The sequence below is a fragment of the Camelus dromedarius genome, chromosome 15 (assembly GCF_036321535.1).
Source record: "Camelus dromedarius isolate mCamDro1 chromosome 15, mCamDro1.pat, whole genome shotgun sequence".
Taxonomy (NCBI): domain Eukaryota; kingdom Metazoa; phylum Chordata; class Mammalia; order Artiodactyla; family Camelidae; genus Camelus; species Camelus dromedarius.
The window spans coordinates 1,516,461-1,529,720 of NC_087450.1; the positions used below are offsets into that span (position 1 = coordinate 1,516,461).

At 34.6% G+C, this 13,260-nt stretch overlaps 1 pseudogene; it reads right to left on the reverse strand.

Annotated features, from left to right (window-relative positions):
- Nucleotides 1-4,097: 4,097 nt before the first annotated feature.
- LOC135322948 (olfactory receptor 8U9-like) lies at nt 4,098-5,095 on the reverse strand (annotated as a pseudogene).
- Nucleotides 5,096-13,260: the final 8,165 nt, after the last annotated feature.

Genomic DNA, 13,260 nt, shown 5'->3' on the forward strand with positions numbered 1-13,260 from the left:
AATGTTGGAGAGACTGTGGACACTGTTGGTGGGAATGTAGATTGGTGCAGCCACTATGGACAACAGTATGCAGATTTCTTAAAAAACTAAAAATAGACTTAGCATATGATCCAGCAATCGCACCCCTGGGCATATAGGCAGAGAAAACTCAAGTTCAAAGGTAAGCATGCATCCCAGTGTTCATAGCAACATTATTTACAAGGGCCAAGTCAAGACATGGAAGCAAACTAAATGTCCATTGACAGATGACTGGATAAAGAAAATGTCGTATATGTATATACAATGGAATACTACTCAGCCATTAAAAAAGAATGAAATAATGTCATTCGAAACAACATGGATGGACCTAGAGATTATCACATTAAATGAAGTAAGTCAGAGAAAGACAAATAGCATATGATGCAACTTATATGTGGAATCTTAAAAAATGAGGCAAATGAACTTATTTACAAAACAGAGACAGACTCATAGACATAGAAAACAAACTTGTGGTTATGGGGAAGGGAAGGAGAGTGGGGAGATAAATTAGGAGTTTGGGGTTAAAAGATACTAACTACTATGTATAAAACAGATAAAACATGGTCCTACTGTATAGCACAGGGAAATATTCAAAATCTTGTAATAAACTATGATGGAAATGAATCTGAAAAATAATATATATATATATATACACACATACATATATATATATATATAATATGACTGAATCACTATGCTGCACAACAGAAATTAACACAGTATTGTAAATCAACTACACTTCAATTTAAAAAAATAACAATATATCTTCTTAAATTCTTGACCTTGGGATCAGGGACCCTGCCATCACTCCACTTGCAAGTCCCACTCCCATGGCTCTATTTGAAAAAAATTATTTAAATGGCAATAGATCAAATGCTACATATCTAAAATTAATATTTTTAATGACCATAATTTTCTGCCCTTTCTTTCACCTCATTTATAACACCACAACTTTTTACTCACTGCACTGGTATAGTTAAATAAAAGTCAGTGGTATTATAAGCAAAATAATACAAAATAATTTTGGTAGAGGATACATATACATGTGATTATACTGTATGCTAGACCAGCACTTTAAATTAATGATGTCTCTCCCTACACTATATTAATATATATATAATGAGTGTCTTTTCCCAATATACTTATTAATTACAAAGGAGAAAATTTAATTAAACATGAAATGACTAGCTAATAATAAGGTGTCCATCAGACTGATCAAATTAAATGATAAATGATACCCACTATTGGTAAAGGCATGGGAATGTGACATGGGCTTACACATCCAACAGAGGCATAATTGTCTTCATCTTTCTGGAGGGCAGTGTAAGAGTAAGCATCAAAACTGTTTAAAATAGTCCTGCCACTTAATATAATGACTTTAACTCTAGGAACTTAGGAAAGTCATGAAAGTATGCAAGTGTCTGAATTGTTCTGTTTTTACTTACTCCAAAAAAAGGAAGTTGTCTAGATATATTCTAATAGTTGCTTAGATCTTATGTGGCTCTTCAGTAAAATAGTAAATGGTAACTTTAAAATCTGAAATAGGTCTACATTTATTGATATTGAAAAGTGTTCATGATATAATCAAGTTTTAAAAGCAGCATGCTAAACAGGTTCTATAGCGATAAATAATTCCTGTATATCACATCACATGTAATGACCTAGAGATATGTGTGCAAACAGAAAAATGCTCATATTGTATGTGTCAAATGTTACCTGTTGTTCTATCTATGAGGTGATACTGTGGTCCTTCCTTCCTTCCTATTCCTCTTAATCAGTCTTCACAGTCTGTGCTGTGCTCTCTGTCCACACACTTGATGTCAGTGTCATATGTATATTTCCATCTTGCATTCCATGTGTATGAATACTGACAACTTAAGTTTTCATATTGTTATTGCTATAACTTGTGCTTATCTGGTGTCCATATGGATATTTGAAGTATTCTGAATTATTTACCACTAAAATGAACTTCATAATCTCACCTCTTGGGGGAAAATGTCTCATTGTGATATGTTTCTTAGGTAGATTCATAGGTTAAGAAATTTGAACTACTTGGCTAATTGAAAGCAGTCTTTCTCAAAAAGGACAAAATCAATTAACAAAATCATCACATTTCAGGTGAAAATCATGACAAAGTTTTTCTTTTATATTAATAGTTTTGTAGCAAATCTTCAGTTTTAACCTGAAATTCTTAAATTTTACTGTAGACAGATTTCTAAATGTTTATCATATTCAAATGAGGAGTAGGAAATCTGAAAACAATTAATTCAAAAATCTTTTACTCTTAAATGTTTTTATCCATTGTCTTTTTTGATCTTATGACAATAAAATTAGCAGTTGATATTATTTTCACCTTCTTACTGATGAAGAAACTAAGGTATACAGAACTGAAAAAAATTGCCAGAGATCTTTTTTTGACCCGGGAAATGTCAGACCCAGCAGGCTTTTAGATGCCAAGCAATCTAGGCCCTTTCCTAGAGAAGCTGTGACACAGTGATTGCTCCAGCCTGCTGAGACAGGAGGTCAAGGACAGTAATGGCAGGCGGCCAGTATCTAGACAGCAGACTCAAATCCTGCTGCAGGTGCTTTGTGAGAAAACTGGGAGCCACTGAAATGGTCCAATCGTAGGCAAATGTGTTTAAATAAACAATGAAAAAATTAATGTTTGAGAACTGTGGATTAAGCTAGCCCTGTGTTCTGTGAGCAATGAAAATATGTATTAAATTTCCCCCTCTAGCTGTTAGTAGCAGCTTTCTAGTCTTTGTCATTAAGCATTCAAATGGCATATATGTATTAATACACATATGTATTAAAATGATATGCATGAGTTGCAAACTCAAAACTATTTTCTGTGTAACTGAAAATTATGAAATTATTACACTTATTTAAAATGCATACATGCCCATCTCTATCTCTATCTACCTGTCTATATCACAGTTATCAGTTGTGTAGGATAACCCCCATTTATAAATTGCTCCCTCAAGTTTATTAGTAGAGTTGGGACAAGAACTGAGGTCTTTAGACTCAGAGAAGGAAAGGAGATGATAGGCATGCACCTGCCATTTATTATTACCTTTTGTATGTTGTTTAAGAGTTTAAAAGTCTCCAAATTCTGTAACATTGTCCTTATTTAATTGGTAACTAACCTTGTGAGAGCCCACACCTTGTGCAGCACCATCCTTGGACTACAAGGTGCACGTTCTTCTCACAAGGATGCATTGCCTAATGGGTTCATTGTGTTCTAAGAAGCTATTCCTTTCCCAGTAATGACCAACTTACCCAAGGTCTGCCCAGTATAACTGCATATAATCCTTGCTACTGGCAAGATGATCTATGATGTTTCAATTATACTGAGTGTGTTTAATTAGAGTGTATGATACCTCTGGGATTCTATCTTGAATTACGTTGAATTACATTATTATTATTATTAACTTTTAAACAGTTGGAAAAAATATAATGAGGTCTCATGGGCTTTAAAAAAAAAGAACAATTCACTTGAGAATCAGTCTTTAGAGACCAAACCAGACTTTAGGTCACGTTAAATCAGTGAAATTGAAAAGGTTAGGATATAATACTGTTCTCTTGAATAAAGAGAATTTGTTAAATATATCAATATGGAACAGCTTTATAATGTCATATTTTCGTAGAAACTAGCAAATCAGGAAAAATTATTTGTGCTATGCATCTTTAGTTTTCACATGGGATATTGTTAATACAGCTGAAGAATTCTGAACTGGGGAAGTTGGATGGGTGGAGAGGCTGAACTTTTGTCCTATACTAGTTATATAAACAGATAATAGCTTTTCATGCAGTTCTTCATTTGAGAAACAGGAAAATTGGCATAAATTCCTATGGACCAGATAATTAATTATTTTAAATGCATTTTCATTTGAAAAGTAAGAGAATGGACATAACTTCTTATGGTTACTCTTATGTCTGAAATCTCATTCTAAGTAAAAATCTATAGAAAATTTTATTGTACAGTGAACAGATAAGTAGAAATCACATATTAGGAAGAGACATTCTAGTTTTTTTAAGAGAAAAAAACATGAAGGAAATTCCATTTTTATTTATTCAAGTCACTTTCTTAACTTCATGAACATAAAAGCCTGGTTTCTACTGATGATCACTTTTTTCAAGGCATCCTTCACCTCCTTGTTCCTAAGGCTGTAGACTAAAGGGTTCAGCATGGGAATGATCACCGTGTAGAAGACAAAGGCCATCTTGTCTGTGTCCAGGGAATGGTGAGAGCTTGGCTGTAAGTACATGAAGATGAGGGACCCATAGAATATGGTGACTGCCAGCATGTGGGAGCTACACGTGGAGAAAGCCTTGCGTCTCACCTCAGCTGAGCACATCCTCAGGATGGCAGAGATGATGTACAAGTAGGAGACAAAGACAACCAGAAGGGAGGAAATGAACTTGATACCAGCACAAAGATCCACAGCTGCTTGGCATGAGTGCCTGTGTACGTCAGCCTGAGGAGAGGCATTTCATCACAGTAGAAATGGTTACAGATATTGGAGTGGCAATAGGAGAGGCGAAAGGTGAGGATGTTATGGAACAGGGTGACAAGGAAGCTGTAGCTGTAGGGGGCAGCCACAAGCTGGATGCAGATTCTTGGGGACATCACAACTGTTTAGAGGAGAGTGTTACAAATGGCCACATAGAGGTCATAGGCCATGGAAGCCAGGAGCAAACACTCAGCTGTCATGCAAGCCAGGAAACAGCCTAATTGAGCAGCACATGCATTGAAGGTGATCACTTTCTGTTGGTACAAGAAGTTCTCAAGCATCTTGGGTATGATGACAGAAGCATAACAGAAATCAACAAAAGCCAGTTTGCTAAGAAAGAAGTACATTGGTGTGTTGAGTCTTTCATCCATTCTAATGACCAGGATCAGACCCAGGTTGCCTACTACTGTGAAGAGGTAGATGGATAAGAGCAGAACAAAGAGGGGAATCTTCACCTCCTGACAATCCGTGAGGCCCACGAGAATGAACTCTGTCACCTGAGTGCGACTGATCTGGGTCATGCATCTTCAGTATGTCTGGATGAAGAGAGGAGAAAATAAATCTAGCTTAATTAAATAAAATTTAAATTGTAATATCCTTTAAAGCCATTTAATTGTTAACAGGAAAATGCTAATATTAAAATTATTGGTATCCTTGAAGCCTGGGGATGGGACAAAGGTCGAAAAGAAATCTTTTGTAGGAAAGGCACATTTCTTTCCCCAAAGTCAATTGTATTTAAAGTTAAGAGCCATGGGATATGATTCAGTCCACACTGGCTCTCTTTTCAAAGCTCTTGACTTTATATTATTTAAATTTTACCATCAATTTTTCAAAATTTTGAACTATTTTTTTAAATCCTAACATTGAGAATATAAAAGAAATTGAATCTTCTGCAGTGATATTACCCAGACTTGCCCGTGTGATGCAAACTCCACATTGCTTCAATGCTATATTCATCTGTTGTATACCATTACTTATTGCAAAGAAGTCACCATACATTACTACAGATTCTTCATAATGTTGTTAATGCAAATGCTGGAAATAGGTAACTTTACAAAAGATGCTATTGCATGCTTTGCAAGCTGTTTATTTACTTTGTTCCTTATATGCCCATTCTACAGATGGAGAAAGAACTCTGAGAGATTATGCACCTGGAGTATGCTCAGACAGCCAGTCTCTAGCACAGCTGGGATTCAAACGTGTTTTTCTGAGGCAGCAACCCACCCACTATTAAGTTCTCAATACTCCCGATTTATTCTGTTGGTACATTGCCTAGATTTCGCCAAGCGTTTGTTAATACAATGTTTCACAGACATCTTTCTATGTAAAGCATCAACTGAACTGATCAATTCAATGAAAACCTTCAAATTTTAAAAACATTTTGCTTAGTTAAAATAAAAGTGATATTTACTTTCTAATAAAATTATATAAATGTACATGGCTCCAAACTAAAAACATACAGATTTGGATTGTTTTTATATTAATTTTCATGTTTTTACTGTACTATTTTTGTGAAAGAATTTCAATCTAAAATGAAACTGGAGGATAGAAAGTGGAAAAATCTTACACATATGCCCTCAGGCAAACAGAAGGTAAGGACTGGTGGGGAGTTACAGGCTGATTTCTTGTAAATGCCTGATGTACTAAACACCAAAATTTATCTAAGAATCTCTCCTCATCCTTGAGCCCATAAACTTGCTTCTTGGACTTGTGAAAAACTCAGAAACAACCAGAGCAAAGTGAGTGAATAGCAACTGGTAGAAGTTTGCCATGAACATATCAAGGATGGTCTCTGTTTTGTTATTTTTTTTTTAATTAAATTTAAATTTAAGTTTTTTGGAGAATGCACCCAGATATGTTTGTTTTAACTGACTCTGATTGAACTCCCCCTTGTTTATACCCACTCCATAAATGCAGCCTACCCTAAACCCTCAATGGATTTGTTTGTAGCTTGCTAGAGTTTTATGTTTCCCAAATTACAGCTCAAACTATTCCCAAACCAACCCATTTTGTACAACTTTAAGCTTACCTCAGTTTCTCTCTCTTTTTTAAGTTGACATTTGAAATGGATAATCTTCATTCATTTTACCTATCCTTTTTGTCTGTTCTTCATAATTGAAATATAAAAATCAATACAAGCTTCAATTTAGGACAGAATAAGATAATTATAAATGAGTTTTGTTTATTGCTATACATTTTCTTGTTAGTATATCCCATAATGTCTCATGTCATATTTATCTCTCTTTCTCCACACAAAAATTTAAAAACAGTTTTAAGAAAACAAATTGCTCTGCACATGCTAGAAATTAGACTTGCAGAATCATCAGCCCATGCATTCTGATTCTTTTCTACTCATGCTACATTAGAAGCATTTATTTTATCATGTTGATAATGATCTTTTATATCAAACAGCAGTAGGGCATGCCATTAAAAATATGAGATTAGAGTTTGAATCATGGTGATGTTATGTACTAGTGAGTGTGTTTCTTAGTGAAATTACTCAGGATTTCTTGGTTTGTTTACTGAAAGAAATAACAGAGGCACACTCCTTGGAAAATAAATGTAAAATTTCCATTTGAGCTCTCTTATACTGTTGTATTTATGAGAAGAAAATACTATGGAATTTCTGTAATGAACACTTGCTTTTTGAATGACAGGTAACTATTGAAAACTATCATTTCATTGATATGTGTACCAGGTGGGATACAGTGGAAAGAACCAAGAATAAAATTGGGAGACCTATATTTAAATGGCTCCATCACCCTCTAGTCACAGTAATTTTAGCATGTCAAAAATTCCTTTGTTCCTCAGTTTCTTAATCTGTAAATGGTGCTATTTTATATCTAAAAAATGCAAACATTAAGATAAAATAATGTGTCTGCACATTGCCTACATGAGTAGATTTTAAAATAGAAAATATTATGTTAAAATTGCTCCCCTGATCTAGTAAAAGGTAGATGTAGGGTGAAGTCAGAGTAATCACTGTTAAAATTCACTGGTAGCGAGGTAGGCAGTACTTACTGGTCAGGGTAAGATACTAGAACATGGAAATTACACAACAAGACACAGCCAGTCCTTATCTGTTGGATGCAGACATCTGTAGTTAAGGATTTATATGCAATATATATGTTAAATTAAAGACATAGAAGAGTGTCTCATTTTTATTTTTAGCTCTTCAAATATAGTCTCAACAAAGAATAAATTAACAAAGGAATATATAGCCTACCTGATACATTTTCTTACGTCAGGAAACAGATGTAAGGATACATCAGGAGAAGGTAGATGTTCTTCATAAAGCATGGACGTCAAAATCAAAAATAATTTTTAGCTATGTCTTTGTGCAAGTGTCTACAACTTTCTATGGGAAGAGGACAATCTCTGATGCTATTGTTCATTACGTGAGATGAGTAGGTCATGGGAGTATTTAAAAGCTTAGTTAGTGGTCCCACAATATATAAATTCCATTTTGAAATAATCAAGCAACTGTTTGATTAGAAATTTGGCTTACAAGGCCCAAAATACCAGCTAAGACTCCCCTGTTCAGCAGCTATAAGAACTACAATATGCCCTTTTATCTTATCTTAAAGATGGCACACGCAAATGAATGCAAATGTATTTGAAAGTATATTATATATGATCTTTTAGCATCTAACCTGTGATATTTTATCTTCAACTTCCATTTACATCTTTTCTCTTCTGCCACAGCCAACACACATTGATCTGTTTAGAATAATTGTTTTGTGGTCCTCGGTTACAATAAGAAGACTGTACATGCATCCCTGTTTCATATGTTCTTTTTCCTGTGCTCATCTCTACCAGGTGAGTGGTGAATGAAAGGTTGGAGGAAAAACTCCTATTTATCCTTCAAGGCCTATCAAAATCCCACCGTTCCTGTAAAGATCTCCCTAAATTCCAATTCCCATGCGCTGTTACCTACCAGTTTTCATTTTTGCATTCTGGAAACATTTTATGCATAAATTATTTGCACATCACTTGTGGTTTCCATCTGTTTCCATATTTGTTTTTTGGAGAGACTGTAGACTCCATGGGTAGAAACCATGACTTTTTGATTCATTTCCTAATGTAGCCCCTTCTAGATGCTTGGCAATGGGGAATTAAAGGTTAATTTTGGTAATAAAATTTCAATTTATTTCTCCTGCTCATAATTAATGTTCTTTAGTTATTTCAAATATATTAAGGGATGTAGTGATGACAATTATAAGGTGCTCACCTCTCATTCTGGGTAAAATGACTAGCTTTTGCAAAAATGAAAACAGTTTAGACATAGTTTACAATATAATCAATTAAGTGCCTGACTTGTCCAAATGATTGAATAGACTCTATTTTAGAGATCTCAAAGTTTTACTCCAAACAAATAAAATGTGTATCATATAATATCACCTACCTATACAGCTGAAATAAAATTAGAAGAAACACTCTTTACCCTCGTTTCTAAAATGTCACCCAAAAAGCTTTATTTTAAAATCTATTCTATTCTAGTTGATTTTAAAAATTCAGATTTTTGTCACAATTTTTAAAAACAACCTTTAAAACTACCTGGGTAGAAGGTGTTCCTATTTCTTCTCCAAGTGGGTTTGTGCAGCAGTGAACTGCAGGGTTTTATCAATGACCTACCCCAAGGGATCTTACTGAGGGTCTGATGTAAGATCATCAGGAAAGTTACAGACCACACCCCAGAGGGAGCCCACAGCCTGCTGGAGATCAATTAGCATTGCTCTCTTGTTTGAGGAACCACCCTAGCATCCCCTCATTTTTGAGCTGCTATCATTTACTGATTGCTGTCATAATTGTTCATAATGTTTTTGCTCAAAAACAGGATTTAAATCTATCCATAAAAAAGATAAGAATCTTTCCAACAGCATGTCTTTCAAAGAACTAAATATCTAACACTTCCAAGGATCTATTTCTGAACATGTTGAGACATGACCCTCTTTGGCTTACTCTTTGAAATGCTCATGAAATATTAATTTCCTCTTTCAGGTTATCTCTATCCTTTATTCCTAATTTCCTTGGTGACCTACTCTAAAGAGCAGTCTTACAGATTGATTCTTAGCCAATCTGTGTCCACAGCAAGGGTGTTCAGGAAGAATATTATTTTAAAACTTATTAAGAAACAATGCATCTGCTATGAACTCAACTGTATCCTCCTGAAATTCACAGGTTGAAGCCCTCCCCTCCATTGTGATTGTGTTTGCAGATTGCCTTCGGGTACCTCCCAGAGGAGGTCAGGGTTAGATGAGGTCATGAGAATGGGACCTTCATGATGGAATTAGTGTCCTTATAAGGAAAAACACTAGTGTTCCCTCTATCTCTCTCTCATTCTACACTCCCCTCCTATCCCCCACCCCCACCACACGCACTCACACAGAAGAGGTCACATGATCACACAGTCAGGTAGCAGCCATCTACAATCCAGGAAGAGAGCGTCTACAAATAACCAGATTGTCCAGAATTTTGATCTTCAACTTTCCTGCCTCCAGAACCATGAGAAAATAAATTCCTGTTGGTAAAAGCCTCCCAGTTTTTTAAAATAGTATTTTGTTATGGCAGTTCAAACTAACAAAAACAGCATCTTTAAAGAAACAAAATAATCCTCAGTACTGAAAAGTGTTTTATTGGGTTGGTGGGGGGAGGGGGAGGAAAGGAATTATGGAATTATTTTTCTTTTTCCAATATAGTACATTTTCTGTTGTCTTAGTAATTGAGGAGGTCCAGCATTTAATTGAAGGTGCACTAGATACTTCAGATATATCTCTGAGAGATCTCAAATAGAGAGAAGGTGAAAAACACAAATTAACTTATACGTGGTGAATTAAACACATAAGTGAGAGGATCAGTAAGGCATTTGATGCAAACCCTGGGGTCCAAAGCAAGGGGAAGTTTGCATCCTTAGGGATTGCGGATTTGATGATGGATAAGCAAACGGTAGTGAATATGGTTTGTGAGGAAACAGGAGGGGACTTATCTGCTTCATATACTGACTTTGAATATACAATTTACTGTGTAGTTTTCTATGTGGCACTGGGCTTTAATATAATGGCAATGGGAGGGTCAGTGTGTTAGTGTGTGACACTGTACATGATGCATTAACACATGCGGTTCACTGAACAGGAAGAAGCAGCAGATCTTTACATCGCACAGCTTGGCATGATCACAATTTGTCAGTATAAATCAGGATATGTGTACTAGCATGAAATATGCTTAAGATAAGTAATTATTCTGTGAATACACAGTACTTAATGTTGTTTTAAATGGGCAAACATACTTAATACAGATGGAAAAATGCCCTGGTTTTTTTATGTTTTGTTATAAAATGGCATGATTTGTACTTGGTATAGGGATGTTGGAAAATTAACTAAAAATCTTCTATATAAACTCATGCATACAAATAAATTAGTTTGAATTTGAATGACAACATAGAGGAGTTATTAACCAAAATTTGTTAGAATTGTGTTTTTATAATGTTATTTCAACATGAGTTTTTTATATATCATCAAAGGCTTTTCCCAGAGAATGTTTTATCTTCTCATTTCTTAAACTTCAGGAGAAAGAGTCCAATTCAGTTGATCAGAGCTTTGGGGAGGGGACAGTTCTTGACTGGGAGATGCGTTCAGGGAGTTTTTAAGATGAAGTAACTGTTCTGCATGTTACCTAAGTTACTTGACTCTATGCACTTTTGTCATAAAATTCATAGAACTGAATACTGCAGGGGCAAATTTTCTATGCAAATTAATAAAAAGTTAATTAGATTGTTAGCCAATGCCAGTGGCTGGCAGAATGCCGGCCACACTATGGCAAATGTATTTAATTCTGTTATCAATGTATGACATAACTACACTCAAGTTGGGGGATTTACTGACCTAAATAATTTGGAAAATGGTGTTTTGATTAGAAAGTGTAAAATTATAGGCAAAAGAAACTGAATACAAACTTTACGTTCTAGTTTGTAAATTTCTTTCCTGGGAGAGTTCAAGTTAATTCTTGAATTACTCTACATATATGTTAAGTTTGTACAAATAATTAAACATCTTTTAAGTGGATCCAGGTTTCTCACTGTCGGGGAGGAACTTTACAGATAAGTACGCAATTGAAGCTAGAGTGAATCCTGTGGCCCTGGATTAGGGTAAGAGTGATATCAGAATAAATTCAGATTTATCCTTATATATACACTTATATACATATATATATATATACACTTATATACATGTATATATACATACACACATATGCATATTACATGAATATGGATGTGGATATGTATATATGCACAGTGTTCTCTTCAATTCTTCCCTGGGAAACACTCCTCAACATTGTGTTTTTCACTTGTATAAAGAAAGTTTGGGAGTCTCCCTAAACCCCCACCCAGCAGATCTTTATTTGAAAGCCCAGGAAAAGTTGAAAGAAGTTTTCATTGCATCTCCAGTGAGAAAGTACCACTGGGGCTCATTTATTTCACATTCCTTTTTGAGTTGTCACCAGAGAGTGATTGGTAAGAACCTGGGAATTGAGCCTTTATAAATAAACTAAATGTGTTAATATAGTTATTTAGAAACTTCTTTGTATTGGGAATAAATTATGACAATAATTATGACAAATGGGGATCATAGAAATTTTAGATCCCCAAACATGTCTTCAAAATTAACCTCATTTCAATAACATATTTTTAATCAGAACCTCACAGTAATTTTCACAATTTCATGTTTTCCCTAGCAGCATTATTAAAGAAAATTTATCCTTAACAGTTTGAAAAGAATAACATTTTCTAACCAGTGTTGGCCATCCAGATCTCAAATTTTCCAAGAGACAAAATTTATTTTTTTAATCTAAGATTTTACAATTTTCAGTCCATAGTGGACTTTAGATCCTCATGAGTGATACTGCACTTAATAAAATTTACAATTGCTGATAAAATGGACATGAATGTTATAAGGAATGGAGGAGATTTAGTCATGGTTCAGGAGTAACAACTGGTGAGAGGGATTTCCCTTGGCAAAGTAGAATTCCTAGGATGCTTATGAGAAATTGAAAACCAGAAAATTACTGAGCAGCATGGGATCATATACCATATTGAATCCCACCATTTCCAGACAGTGCTTTAAAAATAAGCTGGTTTTCTGGGAAGGACTCAAGTGGTTTCTGAGTCATCTGAAGTAATTTGTGTAGAAAATGTGTTAAGAACAACAACTGGACAGAGATTTGTGTCTATCACCTCATTCTACCAGAGTAAATGTAGCTTTTATTGTTTATTGTTATTAACATTAAAAATTCATTTTTGAGCAAAATAATTCTGTAAAAAAATTAAAGCCATATACCTAATACAATCCCATTATTCTACCAATGAGAAAATACACACCTTAAAAGGGAAACAGTAAATTTCCAAAAGTAATTCAGCTAGTGGTTCTATCATAAGTCAAGTCCATACCTCCCAACATCTACATCTATTCATTTGTCTTCCTTCTCCCTCAGAAAAAGGACTCAGAATTTTGTGATTAAGAACAAACTAGGTCTGATTATATATTCTAAAGAATTCTTCAGACTTTTATTTTCCAAGTTTTGTGTTTTAAACTTCTAAGCCAATTTTGTGGTAGGAAGAGATGCTGAAAGTACTCAAGTAAGATTCAGATGGCTAAGAAAGGTTGATAAATGCCAAACAATTTTAATGTTTCAAAATATGTTTATTGTCAAAATGACATTGCTTGCTGGAAAA